Source organism: Bos grunniens, chromosome 3, assembly GCF_055505025.1.
Source record: "Bos grunniens cultivar Pamir isolate PY7600 chromosome 3, Bosgru_T2T1.0, whole genome shotgun sequence".
NCBI classification, from domain to species: domain Eukaryota; kingdom Metazoa; phylum Chordata; class Mammalia; order Artiodactyla; family Bovidae; genus Bos; species Bos grunniens.
Window position 1 is genome coordinate 77,702,064 of NC_141167.1, and position 15,638 is coordinate 77,717,701.

Consider the following 15,638-nt stretch of genomic DNA (forward strand, 5'->3'; position numbering starts at 1 on the left):
AATTAAAAGGCACTTGCTCCTTGAAAGAAAAGCTATGACAAACCTAGACAGCATATTAAAAAGCAGAGACATTACTTTGCAACAAGGGTCCATATAGTCAAACCTATGGTTTTCCAGTAGTCATGGATGGATGTGAGAGTTGAACTATAAAGAAGGCTAAGCACTGAAGAATTGATGCTTTTGAACTGTGATGTTTGAGAAGACTCTTGAGAGTCCCTTGGACTGCAAGGAGATCCAACCAGTTCATCCTAAAGTAAATCAATCCTGAATATTCATTGGAAGGACTGATGCTGAAGCTGAAACTCCAATACTTTAGCCACCTGATGCAAAGAACTGACTCATTGGGAAAGATCCCGATGCTGGGAAAGATTGAAGGCAGGAGGAGAAGGGGCAACAGAGAACGAGATGGTTGGATGGCACCGACTCAATGGACATGAATTTGAGCAAGCTCCGGGAAATGGTGAAGGACAGTGAAGCCTGGCGTACTGCAGTCCATGGAGTCACTAAGAGTTGGACACAACTGAGCAACTGAAAAACAACAAAACATAAAATGCAAGAATTATTAAAAATAAAATACTAGAACATGCCTTGAGAGATTGTTAATCATCACTTTACATCAGCGTTAAATGATCTTTTAGCCATGTTGTATGTAAACGTAGTGTAAATGCTATAATGTCTATAATTGTTTTAAACTGTTTAATGTATTATACATGTCATTCCTCAGGAACTCTAGCATATTATTTTAGTTGCAATATTTTGGTACATGTTTGCCCCTCCATAGTTGCCAGATAACTGCAATATAAACTTTTCTAAAGCTTTGAATCTTTCAGGTATTAGTTCATTTGCTACTTTGGCAGAGCTAACAAATGTTCTCTAATTTTATTATCCCATTTCCTTTTGAATGACCAATTCCTCTTATTTTTTTTATTTTTATATTTTGATATAGAAATTCACCTTGAAAAATCCATAAAACAAATATATGATGAGATTGACAAACATTCTGGACCTTACCATGAATTCTGACTTTGGAAGGCAGAGGAGAGGGATAAATACCATATGAGTACAAAAAAACCATGACAAATTAGCTGATGATAGTGAAAATTTTCCAGTTTTTTTTAATGTATCAATCTATAACAATGTAAGATTATAAAAAAAAAAAAAAAACTTCAAATAAAAGCTGAAAGCCTTCCCCTATCTGTGTCCATTATAAACTTGGACTATATCCAGTCTGGGGAACTTGACCTTTATGTTAACTCAAAGCATGATCTCTAGAGACCAATCCTAAAACAAACATGGTGGACTCCTAAAGACGAACAGGAAATCCAGCATTTAACCTGGTGATCAAATCCCTGCCCAGGTCTCCAATATTCATTAACCTTGAGTTCAGGCACCACTGCACTAAGAGACATTAGGAAACTTCTGTCCTGCTGGAAATTCTGAGATAAGCCAGAACTGGAAAGAACATTGTGAGAGAACCTAACAGACAACTCTAAAGAAGAAAATCAGCTTTCACAATTGAACTACCAAGCCCAGGTAAGTTGAGATGAGTGACAGCTTTAGCAGAAGAGAAATATCAAGAGAAAATCCCAGTGAGGAGAGGAGTGTAGCATGAGATGGGAAGCAGGAAGTGGAAAAGGGGAGTAAGAAACTAAAAGGAAAACAACAGTAACAAAGATCAAATCTGAGAACTTTGTAGGAAACAGGAGGGCAGAGAAACCCATCTCCCTACTTCCAGAAAGCCATTTCTCACCCCAAACTTTTTCACACACATGTGCACACAAACACACACCACACACTCTAAAAAGGTTAGATTACAAAAGAGGGTTGATTACAATAATTTACACTGAGATGCCACAGAAAAGTGGCAGGAAAATATCCTTGCCCTGCCTAGTGAAATGGGGTGGGTGATGGAGGTGGGGTGATCAAGACAAAAGAGGGAAACTCGGAAGGGGAGCTTGTATGTGTACAGGAACTCTGTCAGCATCTTCTTATCTAGCATCTGATTCCCTGACTGGTTGGAATAGTCCCAGAGCACAGTGGTTGCTCAACATCACTGTAAGAAGGAAAGCTGTTGGCTAGCAAGTGAAAATGTCTGTTTCCCACCCCTCCTCCAGTTTAGGTCAAGAGAGATAGACTAATGGATAGAGCTCTCTTTCTAAAGCCTTACTCAGACTTTTAAGCAAATCTTCCAAAGACATTAATGTTGCTACTTTTTGTAGCATAAAAATTAGAACTTATTCCCAATTTATCTTAAATTATTAAATTTTTATTTCAGCATCCTTCTATCTGAGAAACAATGACTCCCAAACTATAGTGTCAATAACCTCCCTCCAAGGAGAGGATGAGGTGTATGAAAAGAGTAAGATGGAAACTTACATTACCATATGTAGAATATAGATAACCAACAGGAATTTGTTGTATGACTCAGAGACCTAAAACAGAGCTCTGAATCAATCTAGAGAGGTGGGATGGTGAGGGAGGTTCAAGAGGGAAGGCACATATGTATACCTATGGCTGATTCATGTTGATGTTTGACAGAAAACAACAAAATTCTGTGAAGCAATTATCCTTGAATTAAAAAATACTTTTTAAAGAGTAAAAAAATAAATAACCTCCCACCAAAAAAAAAAAAAAAGTTGATTTTAATCCAAATTAGGCAGAAACTTTCTTGGAGAGTGCAATTAAAGACAAAATACATTACTTTTCGTGAGACAGAGGCTTTCACAACTTCTTCAGACAGAATTCTGGGCCTTAATGATTATAGAAGATTCGTGAATCAGGCAGTTCATTAAAATCAAATATATGTGGTGTTTCTGTGTGTGTGTGTGTCTATGTACATGTCCAGAAAAAGAGAAATAAATATTGCAAAATGTTAGCAGTTATTGGATCTAGGTGGAAAACATAAGGATCTTTAATATCCTTTCACCTTTTTGTATGCTTAAAAAATTTATAATGAAATTTTGAGAATTATGCAAACTTATGTGTATAACCTGAGCATTCCCATTCAAATTATCCTATTATACTATAAGTGTTTTTCTGGTACCTTTTTCCACCAAGTATATCATGGCTACTTCTCCATGGCAATAAAGGTATGTGTGCAATATTATTTTCAAAAGTAGTCCATGGCTTTGCTTTAACTTTTTAAGACTAATTCTCAATTACAGATGTTTAGATAGTTTGCGTTTGTTGTTATGTTAAATTAATGCTATAGGCGTTTTGCATACACATCTTTACTTGTATGTGATTATTTCCATATACAATCCTTAAAAGTAGAAATACCAGGTCAAAGAATGCACATTTCTTTACATTTTGAGACACTTGCAAGATTACTCTTAATACAATTTGCAGTTATATATTCCCTTCCATGGGTGCCCCTGGTAGCTCAGCTGGTAAAGGACCTGCTGGCAATGCTGGAGACCTGGGTTCGACCCCTGGATTGGGAAGATCCCCTGGAGGAGGGCCTGGCAACCCACTCCAGTATTCTTGCCTGGAGAATCCCATGAACACCGGAGCCTGGCGGGCTACAGTCCGTGGTGTCACAAAGAGTCAGATAGCACAGCATTACCTTCCACAGTGCATGAGTGGGCCCATTTCCTCACAGTCTTGCTGAACATTGGTTACTAATTTTTAAAAGCATTTTCTATTGATAGGATGGTAAGCATTCTTTTAATTTGCTTTTATTTCATCATTGGTGATTTTAAATTTTATTTCATATGATTATTGGCCATTTGTAATTTGTCTTTTGCTTTTCTGCTGGAGTATTCACAATCCCCTTATTGATTTTATAAACTTCTTATATAATTCTCTTTTATAATAAAGCCATGTACTTTTTGTCTTTTAACTTTGTTTATAGTGCTTTCTATATCTCGTGGAGATATTTTTATATAACCAACCTGAATTTTTCTTTGGATTTTGGCTCTAAATGTCACTTTTAGGTAACATCCTTTTCCGTCCCTAGGTTATGAAAATCTTGCCTGTATTTTCTTCCACTATCATTATGCCTTTTTTACATTTAAATGCTAATCTATTTCAACTTTAAATTGACATTAAATAGCCATACTTTTTGTTTTGTTCTGGTTTTCCCCAAACCAAGTAGAATAAGTACTTTTTTTCCCCAACACCATATCTTTCCCAAGTGTCATTCATCAATAACCTCAGGATGATTAATTCTGCATCTTAATTCACTTTCTCTCTACTCCTAAATTGTTTGCCAATCATGGCCATTTGAATTCAGAAAGTACTACTAACACAAATATTCACACAATGATATTTCAGGACATTCATACACGTTTCTGAAGTTCTGAAAAATCACTTCAGAGCCACACAAGTTCCCCCAAAGTATCAGCTTTCCTGCCCAGCCACCCCACCATATCCCATCTTCCAGCCCCTCCACTGATAGGAAATGCACTAAGAGTCTCCACTCATTTAAGAAGTGAGTTAAGTGTTCTTACCCCGAGAATCCCCTGAACAGAGGAGCGTGGTGGGCTACAGTCCACGGGATAGCAAAGAGTCAGACATAACTGAGTGACTAAACAACAACAGCTAAGGAAAAGGTAATATTTTTAGCAGTCTTGAGAGTTTATCAAAGTCTTCAACTCACAGAGGGGCTTTCCTGGTAGCTCAATTAGTAAAGAATCTGCCTGCAGTGTAGGAGACCCAAATTTGACCCTTGGGTCAGGAAGATCCTCTGGAGAAGGAAATGGCAACCCACTTCAGTATTCTTGCCTGGGAAATCTCATGGACAGAGGAGCCTGACAGCCTACTGTCCATGGGATCGCAAAAGTCAAACACAACTTAGTAACTAAATCACCACCAGCTCACAGAGAAGGACGGAATTTTCTCCCAGGCCACTATTTCACTTGCTCTACACATGTGACAAGTCAGAGTGTAGCATTTCCTTAAAAAGACTTCTCAGGTATTCTCTGATCACAGATGTGGAAGACAGGGAAACCTGAACCCAATGGTAAAGGAAAAAAAATCTGTCCAACAGTTGTTATTCATGTTTGTCTATGAAGTTTTCTTCCTCATTGTGAGTGTGGAATCTATGTGTGTGTTTGGCAGAAATGAGATGAAAAGAGACATGTTTCTGTTTCTACAGAATAAAGTAGAAAGTCCTTTCTATTTTTTTCATAAAATGGTTAATGAAGTACTATAGAAAAACAGATTTCCATGAATCAGGCAGAATAAGCTTAAAGTGTTTGCTACTTCCAAATCACGTCTCCACTTTCTCTGTCATCTGAAGCCAATAATCACAGCGTTTCACATCAATGAATTTGCTTTCTTTTAAAACCTAACCTTGTTAGGCCTAAGGTTAACACTCTGTGAGTGTTAATCACAACTTTATTTCATCTCTTCCAAGCAGGTCATAACCTGTCCCTCTAAGACTATCACCCTCCCCACCAATTTCTCCGGGGAAATGGGCATCATTCTTGCCTATGTTGGTCTTTTGTTGTCTTTTTTGCCCAGCCACTGGAATAAGGATGAAGTCATCTAGTTAAACAGGTTCATTTCTTCCCAATCAAGAAAAACCAGCCCAATCCCTTCCATAAGATAGCACTGTAAGCTGTAGCCATTTAGAGATCTATTACTGAGTATGTGACCTATGAGACTGAACCAGAAGGCACTAGAAATGTAGCCCCATTTACTCACCTGTTATTCAATGATGCAAGCAAGTACTAACTTTGTGAAACTTAAGTGCTTACCTTCTACAGTCTATTTGCACTCATGAAGTTCACCGTTGGAGTATAGAAAAATTAGCATAAAACAGGATATCTATGATTATTTTTGGAAGTCCACCACCGTGCACTTGAACGATTTTTCTCTCTTTGGTCTTTGCCTAAACAATGTCAATCAGTCCAGATTATACTGAAAGATTGGCAAGATACAGAAGATAGTTGGGAGGTACCATACCTTTTGAAAAGGTATGATTTAGCCATGTAGAATCCACCCTGTTTCAGATAGGGAACTTTCAAGCTTTGGCATGTCTCCTTGTGCTGACCTGCCAACCTCCCCACACTATGTTTTGAAAGCACTTCCTCCAACTGCCGCTGAATTGGCAGGGTGGACCTCCTGTGGATCAGTTTTTCCATTCTCTCAGTCCGACTTAAGCATGGTGATCTGTTGTCTGTCAACCTTCTATTCTAGACCAGGTCCTGCCCTTGGCCTGTTCAGAAATCTGGGAGCTGTTAGAAAAAAGACTCCTATTAATGGTGTGTACCATAAAGCCAGGCATCTAAGCCTTCCCCACCTCACCAGCCACATACCACTGGCTTTGAACCAGCCATAGGCAGGGGCAGAGCCCAGGATATGTAATCATTTGGTTTGTTTAAACCACATTCCTTTACTGAATGCTCCCTGGTCTCCTCACATATCCTGTGTGCATGTGCTGTGTGACCAGAAGCCCTTTAGTCTTCCTGAAGCCCAGGGGTCCTCTCTCTAGACTCAGCCCAGAGCTATCAGTGACATCTCATGACTTGACCTTTTGATCCATTCCAAAGAAGGAATTTTACTTTAATCACCTTTCAAATAGAAAGTAAAATCAACCATTGTTTACTGAGTACCATATCTTTGCCCAGCATTGTCTAGAACACTCCAAGATGGTACAAATGTGGTAAGTCATTATCCCTGACTTCAAGGTACTTAAAATTCTATTAAAGGGACAAGGCCACACCCAGAGCCATGTGAGAAGAACAAGTCGTGACAGAAGTATGGTTTTGTCTAAGATGTGAGATGGAAAGGTCAGGGAAAACTTCATGAAGGAAGTTGACCTCAAAAGATGAACTGATAGTGTTTTGCATTGTAGAAAAAAATCAGAAAGTAGGAAAACAAGAGCATCATAATGAAAGGCTTTTGATGTTTTCAAGGGATGATTGGATAGGAAATGACTTTTGCCAAAGAATACATCTTAATAATAGGAAGAGGTACCATTTAATGAGTGTGTGTGTAAGGTACACAATATACTGTCACATCTACATATATGAAACGGTATTTAATCTACACAATAAGTTCAGATTCTATTTTTCAGTTCAGTTCAGTCGCTCAGTCATGTCTGATTCTTTGTGACCCCGTGGACTGCAGCACACCAGGCTTCCCTGTCCATCACCAACTCCCAGGGCTTCCAATGAATATTCAGGACTGATTTACTTTATGATTGTCTTCTTTGATCTCCTTGCAGTCCAAGGGACTCTCAAGAGTCTTCTCCAACACCACAGTTCAAAACCACCAATTCTTCAGTGCTCAGCTTTCTTTGTGGTCCATGTCTCATATCCGTATTTGACTACTGGAAAAACCATAGCTCTGACTAGACAGACCTTTGTCGGCAAAGTGATATTTCTGCTTTTTAATTTGCTGTCTAGGTTGGTCATAGTTTTTCTTCCAAGGAGCAGGCATCTTTTAATTCATGGCTGCAGTCACCATCTGCAGTGATTTTGGAGCCCAAAAGAATAAAGTCTCTCACTGTTTTTGTCGTTTCCCCATCTAATTGCCATGAAGTGATGGGTAAGTCAGTTCAGTCACTCAGTCGTTTCTGACTCTTTGAGACCCCATGAACCGCAGCATGCCAGGCCTCCCTATCCATCAACAACTCCTGGAGTTTATCCAAACTCATGTCCATTGAGTCGGTGATGCCATCCAACCCATCTCATCCTCTGTCATCCCTTTATCCTCCTGCCCTCAATCTTTCCCAGTGTCAGGGTCTTTTCAAATGAGTCAGCTCTTTGCATCAGGTAGCCAAAGTATTGGAGTTTCAGCTTCAGTACCAGTCCTTCCAATGAACATCCAGGACTGATCTCCTTTAAGGATGGACTGGTTGGATCTCCTTGCAGTCCAAGAGACTCTCAAGAGTCTTCTCCAACACCACAGCTCAAAAGCATCAATTCTTCTGTGCTCAGCTTTCTTTATAGTCCAACTCACATCCATACATGACTACTGGAAAACCCATAGTCTTGACTAGATGGACCTTTGCTTACAAAGTTAAAGAATTAAAGAAGCAGGGTGACAATATACAGCCTTGACGTACTCCTTTTCCTATTTGGAACCAGTCTGTTGTTCCATGTACAATTCTAACTGTTGCTTCCATCACTGCAAACAGGTTTCTCAAGAGGCAGGTCAGCTGGTCTGGTATTCCCATCTCTTTCAGTATTTTCCACAGTTTATTGTGATCCACACAGTCAAAGGCTTTGGCATAGTCAATAGAGCAGAAGTAGATCTTTTTCTGGAACTCTCTTGCTTTTTCCATGATCCAGCGGATGTTGGCAATTTGATCTCTGGTTCCTCTGCCTTTTCTAAAATCAGATTGAACATCTGGAAGTTCATGGTTCAAGTATTACTGAAGCCTGGCTTGGAGAATTTTGAGCATTACTTTGCTAGCGTGTGAGATGAGTACAATTGTGTGGTAGTTTGAGCATTCTTTGGCATTGCCTTTCTTTGGGATTGGAGTGAAAACTGATCTTTTCCAGCCTTGTGGCCACTGCTGAGTTTTCCAAATTTGCTAGCATACTGAGTGCAGCACTTTCACAGCATCATCTTTTAGGGTTTCAAATAGCTCAACTGGAATTCCATCACCTCCACTAGCTTTGTTCATAGTGATGCTTCCTAAGGCCCACTTGACTTCACATTCCAGGATGTCTGGCTCTAGGTGAGTGATCACACCATCATGATTATCTGGGTCATGAAGATCTTTTTTATACAGTTCTTCTGTGTATTCTTGCCACCTCTTCTTAATATCTTCTGCTTCTGTTAGGTCCATTTTTTTCCTTTATTGAGCCCATCTTTGCATGAAATATTCCCTTGGTATCACTAATTTTCTTGAAGAGATCTCTAGTTTTTCCCATTCTATTCTTTTCCTCTATTTTTTTGCACTGATTACTGGGGAAGCCTTTCTTAACTCTCCTTGCTATTCTTTGGAATCTGATAGACAGAGTGCCTGAGGAACTATGGGCAGAGGTTTGTGACATTGTACAAGAGACAGGGATCAAGACCATCCCCAAGAAAAAGAAATGCAAAAAAGCAAAATGGCTGTCTGAGGAGGCCTTTCAAATACCTGTGAAAAGAAGAGAAGCAAAAAACAAAGGAGAAAAGGAAAGATATACCCATTTGAATGCAGAGTTCCAAATATGTCAAATATGTTTTCAATATGTCAGCAAATTTGGAAAACTCAGCAGTGGCCACAGGACTGGAAAAGGTCAGTTTTCATTCCAATCCCAAAGTAAGACAATGCCAAAGAATGCTCGAACTACCACAAAGTTGCACTCATCTCACACACTAGTAAAGTAATGCTCAAAATTCTCCAAGCCAGGCTTCAGCAATATGTGAAGTTTTGGGACTGGATGCCATGATAATCGTTTTTTGAATGTTGAGTTTTAAACCAACTTTTTCACTCTCTTCTTTCACTTTCATCAAGAGGCTCTTTAGTTCCTCTTTGCTTTCTGCCATAAGGGTGGTATTACTGCATATCTGAAGTTATTGATATTTCTCCCTGCAATCTTGATTCCAGGTTGTGCTTCATCCAGCCCAACATTTCACATGATGTACTCTGCATATAAGTTAAATAAGCAGGGTGACAACATACAGTCTTGATGTACTTCTTTCCAAATTTTGAACCAATCTGTTGTTCCATGTCCAGTTCTAACTGCTTCTTCTTGACCTGCGTACAGATTCCCTAGGAGGCAGGTAAAGTGGTCTGATATGCCCATCTCTTTAAGAATTTCCCACAGTTTGTTGTGATCCTCTCAGTCAAAGGCTTTAGCACAGTCAATGAAGCAGAAGTAGATGATTTTCTGGAATTCTCTTGCTTTTTCGATGATCAGTGGATGTTGGCAATTTGATCTCTGTTTCCTTTGCCTTTTCTAAATCCAGCTTGAACATCTGGAAGTTCTCGATTCATGTACTGTTGAAGCCTGGTTTGGAGAATTTTGAGCATTACTTTGCTAACGTGTGAGATGAGTGCAATTGTGCGGTAGTTTCAACATTCTTTGACATTGTCTTACTACTGTTAGCCTCATTTAAAGATAACGAAACTAAAGTTTAAGGTGGCTAAGTAGTTTGCTCAAAATCACAGGTAGCAGTAGCGTTAAGATTTAAACACAGTTCTGTTGGACTCCAGAACCAAGGCCTTGGCCAGGTTCACCCAGACTTCTGATGTACTGTTATCAATCTAGGTGGCCACAAAATTCCCAGTCAGAGCCCATATGGCTCAAGATTCCTAGAACCTCCATCCTTGAGTGATATTAGTTTAAAAACCTGTGATAGCATCTGCCTAGGAAGAGCATCAAACTGTCTCTTCATGTGCTTTTATAATAAACAGACTGCAGTGCCCTGCTGGTGAAGAATGTGGATGCTCGAGCCTACAAGGTTATAATGCTGCTCATTATAGTCCAAAGTAATCCCAGAATTTATGACCTATCCTTACCTAATTGGCAATCAAAAAATCCCCTGCTTTGTGTATGGATAACACTTCCAGCAGTCTCCCCTTACTCCAAGGATAGGTTTCAAAGCCCCAGTGGATGCCCCAAAGTGCAGGTGGTGCTAGACCCCAAATATACTGTTTTTTTCCTGTATATACATATTTAAGATAAAATTTAATTTATAAATTAAGTACTCTGAGATTAACAATAGTAGCTAATAATCAAATAGAACAATTATTTATTCTATAATAAAAGCTATGGAAATGTAATTTCTCTCTCTCAAAACATCACACTGTACAAATGCAATGCCTATTCCATCTTAACCAAGCATTTATCATGCACTGCAGCCATAATTTTTGCAGTTTGAGCTGTGACAGCAAAACTAGAGCAAATTTCTTTTTCCTTCTTCACAATTTCAAAGATAGAAGATTCATTCTTACTGTAAATCATAGCAACCTCAGAGTACAATTTTTTTCTTTCCTTGTTAAGTCAAGAACTTACACCTTTTCACTTAAAAGAAGCACTTTCTGGCTTCTCTATGGAATATCTGAATTGCCAACCTCCCTGCTCTTACATTTTGAGTCCATTTTTAAGTAAAATAAGTGTTACTTGAACACAAGTACTGCAATACTCCAACAGTAGATCTGATAACCAAGATGGCTACTAAGTGACCAGCAAGTGGGTAGCTTACATGGCATGGATACACTGGACAAAGGAATGATTCAATTCTCAGGGAAGAAAGGAGTGAGACAACATGGGGCTGCATCACGCAACTTGGAATGGCATGCAATTGTTTATTTCTGAAATTTTTCACTTAATATATTCAGACAGTGGTTGACCATAGATAACTGAAACTATGCGAAGTAAACCTGCAAATAAATAGAGTAACTACTGCACTTAAAGCACCCCCCAACACACACTGGTCTTACAGATTCTTCAACCTGCCTCAGAATAAATGCAAATACTTCAGGTCCACCTAGTCATGTCTAGGCCCAATCTAGATCTCTCATCTCCTCCATTGCGGGGCAGAATTCCTGCACCATCTACTACCTAAACTGTCTTTTACATAAACTGCAATAATGCCCCACACAAATTCATGTGAGTCTTCTCCTAATGCTTAAGTCATCATTTAGCAATGTGTCCATTTATTCAGTGTATTCTTATTAAACGCTCACTAGACGCTAGTCGCTGCTCTGCCACACAAACAGTATCATAAAAGGATTTTTTTTTCCTATTCCCCTTCTTGTTCTTCCCTATCCTACTTCCTAGAGGTTAATTACCTAACCTAATAACATTAAAGTTATGCTATGAAGGGTTATCAGTATTAGTAAATGGATTGTTGGCTTGTAGGAGTTGCAATCTAATGATTACGAGCCTATATCTTAGTTTTTCTAGGACAGAACCAAAAATGGATTCTACTGGCCTTGAGTATATTTTGATGGGAATAGGATGGAGCCAGGAATGCTGTCAGAGGGATATAAAAGGAAGATGGGGAATTGTGGGGACAGACGGAAGAGGAGATTTCCAGGGTCCACCTGTTAAAGTTATCTGTTGCTACATAAAAAATTACCCCAAAGTCCTTGTGACTTAATAATAAGTGGGCTTCTCTGTGGTTTCAGTGGCAAAGAATTCACCTGCCAATGCAGGAGAAAGGGGTCTGATCCCTAGTCCGGGAAGATCTCACAAGCCACGGAACAACTAAGCCCTTGCACCACAACTGTTGAGCCTGTGCTCTAGAGCCCAGGAACTACAAAGCCCATGCACCGAAACTAGAGAGTAGCCCCCACTCACCACCACTAGAGAAAAGCCCATGCAGCTACAAAGACACAGCAGAGCCAAAAATAAACAAAATCGTTTAAAAAATGATTATTATATCTCAGATCTTCTGTGGATAAGCAATGCACAGGGCACTGTGAGGAAATGGCTTGTTTCTGTTCATAATGTCTGAACCTCAGCTGGGAGATGCAAAGGCCAGGGGATAGATCATCCTGTGGTTTTTCCACATAACCTTGGCTTCCTTACAACTGGTGGCTAGATTCCAAGAGCGAGTGTCCAGAGAGAGAGACAGAAGAGAGAGAAAAAAAGAAAAGCAGAAGTTGTATCCTTTTTATGACCTAGCCTCAGAAGTCACAAGGTATCACTTCTGCCATACTTAATCAGAACCTAGATTCATAGGATGGAGACCTAGGATCGACCACTTGGGAGCCCCACCTCTCAGCGGTGTAAGTCACACTACAAAGAGAGCACAGAGAATTGAATAAACCTATTTGTATGGCCATCTTTATAAAATACAATCTACAATGCCACTTAGAGGTAAATCTGAATGAACTCCTAGATGATACAATGTGTGTGGTAACTAGATGTTTTTGCAGTCTCCCCTATAGGATGTTGGGCATTTCTTGGTAGTAGACTTGATTAACATACCTAATATTAATATTAACATTATTAAGCTGGAAGCCAAGCTCCTCAGTATCCCCTCCTTTATATTGTTCCAGGTCGCTGCTGCTGCTGCTAAGTCGCTTCAGTCCTGTCCGACTCTGTGCAACCCCAGAGATGGCAGCCCACCAGGTTAGAGTTGGCCAAAAGAGAAATGAGTATGGGATTTGGCCGCCAGAAGTGAAGCAGTGGGCATTACTCCATGAAGACCATTGAGGAGAGATACAGTGAGGAACAGTTGCTCAGCAGGTCCTGGCTTATCTTTGCTCTCCTCCACCAGGTTTCCAGCTCTTCCTTGTCTGCCCATGCCCACCACCAGGCATTTGGCTGTGGACCTGTAGAGGCAGCAACTGTACAGATCATCAGCTTTTCATAGACCTTACATAACTTCCTGTTCTCATTCCTGCTTCAATGGCTGGAAATACCTTGATTCTCAGATTTTTCCCTATGACTCCAACTTATTCACCTGCATCAGTGCCTTGAGAAGATGAGTTAGCCACTTTTCTTATTCTCAAGTTCCCTCTTGTTGAAGTTCAATATCTCATCTCCTCCTACAGTTTTTTAAAGTCTAATTCCTACAATAAATCGGTGATTTGATAACACTCATAGTGTCTCTGTTTCACTGTCTGGGCCCTGACTAACAGAATTCATATTGAAAAATCTTGGGAGTATCTGGATCAGTGATAGCAGCAAATCCACGTCCTTCCTGTTCAGACAATGTAAATGCTGGGGCATGGAAAGAGCCCAAGCCAAGAAGTCAAGAAGTGGAACTGACAGCAAACCCAATAAATAGTCCTCTGAACAAAGACATTAAGTTACTGTGCCTCTAGCTCTATGATGGCAACAGGTAGAGAGAGGTAGGTCTCATTTTTTGTTTTTGGTTTTTTTTTTTTTTCTATTAATAATGCCTGCATTCTGGAACCTGAGGCCCTATGAAGCTAGGAAATATATAGAACCATGAAGAGAGGAAGTGTTCCTTGGCAACTGACTAATCTATAACAACATTGTCATTCATCAACCTGAAGTCCACAAAAGCCACACCTTGGTTCACACGGTCATCTAATACCTGAGTAGAAGAACACCCTCCAGACCTTGAGGGAAGGACCTGCCTGACAAAAGAAGAACAGTGAGTGTCTGTTAGAAAGAGCTTCCTTTGTAATACCGAGAGAACAGAAACAGAAGGGCTTGTGTTTCAAGGCCAGTATCCCCTGGGGAGAGGACATGTTCCCCTTGGTTTTCCCACCTTCCCATCTGGCTTCACTTCTTCAGGCTAACCTCTTTGAGCCCTGCCAGCAGGCATCAATTAAACTGCCACCTACCAGACACCTGCCTGAGCGCTCCGTACCGTCATTCCTTCTTATGGGAAGGTAGCAAGTGTCTACCCCTCACTCCAACCTTAGTCTAGGACCAGAGGAGGTCATGTCTCAGCCCTTCACCAACAGGAGCAGAACTGCTCTTCTTTACTGCAAAATGTCATGTCAAAGCCAAGCCTCAGTCTTAAATTTCCTGAAAGAATGAGTAGAGCTCTCAGGAAGGGGCCAGGCCAGTGAGCCCCTAATGCACTAAGTATGTTGCTTTTCTACCCCACTCAAGCTGGGAGAAGTAAAGAGTCTGTCACACAACAACCTCAGCCTCCATGTATTTTTCCCAAAGCCCTAGCTTGACAGAATCATCTATTAACAATGGGCTGGGTGTGGGTAGCAATTAGTAAATGACACTACTTGTGAAAGTAATATTGTATCTTAGATGCAGTTCTGTCAGAGGAATTAGACAAGAAAATGTCAAGGACAAAGGGCAAGTATTCAAGGCCAGTTGCTTTTGTGCTTCTGCTGCCCTCCAGAACATTCTTCCAAGTCACCAAGATCTAAAACCAATTTAAAGCAAAATCAGACAATACCATCTTGAAACTCTTTTTAATTGAATGCATTGTAAATCCAGTGCTATAACAATATATACTCTAAAAAGGTAAGCTAAATTTAAAAAATCAGTTTACATTTTCTTCACATATGTAAAGCATCAAGTATTGATTTTATGTAACCAAGGATAAGAAGAAGAGAAATTCACAGACAAGAGCAGTAGTTCTCAACTAGGAGCGATCTTGACCCCAGGGTATATTTGACAAGATCTGAAGATATTTTTGGTCATCACAACTGAGAGGAAGGGGAGATGCTGCCCCTGACATTTAGCTGATAGAGGACAAGGGCGCTGCTAAACATTTTATGATGCACAAGACATCTCTTCTCACACTAATAAATAATTATCTGGCCCAAAATGTTAATGTCTTAGGTGGGAAAATCTTGGACTAGTGACACCAAAAAATGAACTTAAATTCTTTTCAGCAGTCATGAATTTTAAATAAAGTGTAACATTTATCATCTAAGTCCACACTTTGAACCCCCTTCATCCTCCTTAAGCCTGTGTTCCAATCGTAGTACTGATAGATGACCTATGGAATGAGAATTTAAAAAACACCAAACTCTGCTTACAATCAAGATAAGCATCTCCATAGCACAGAACCAGACAGCCGTGTGAAATGGAGTGCCTTCCAGACTCTGGGTATAGGTGCAGTGGAAGCCATGAGTTTGGTTCCTGTGCACAATGGAGACATGGGAAAAGAAACCAAGTTTCACTGTATAAAAGCAGGTTTTAAGAATAAGTTGAGAAAAACTGCTACACAGAACTCTCTGAAGCAATGTCTTGCAGGAAGCTGAATGCCCAGGCAGGTAAAGTAAAAATACATAAATATTGACCAGTACCTGAGCCTAGCCACTCAGTGCCTGAATCTGTGATATCCTTAAT

General features: G+C 40.0%; 1 long non-coding RNA gene across 1 annotated transcript; it reads left to right on the top strand.

The window, feature by feature from the left end:
• Positions 1–1,307: 1,307 nt before the first annotated feature.
• On the top strand, positions 1,308–15,219 carry LOC147375881 (uncharacterized). The gene is made up of 2 exons (XR_015160561.1): positions 1,308–1,533; positions 12,899–15,219. It is a non-coding gene; the product is annotated as an uncharacterized LOC147375881 (long non-coding RNA).
• The last annotated feature ends 419 nt before the right edge of the window (positions 15,220–15,638 follow it).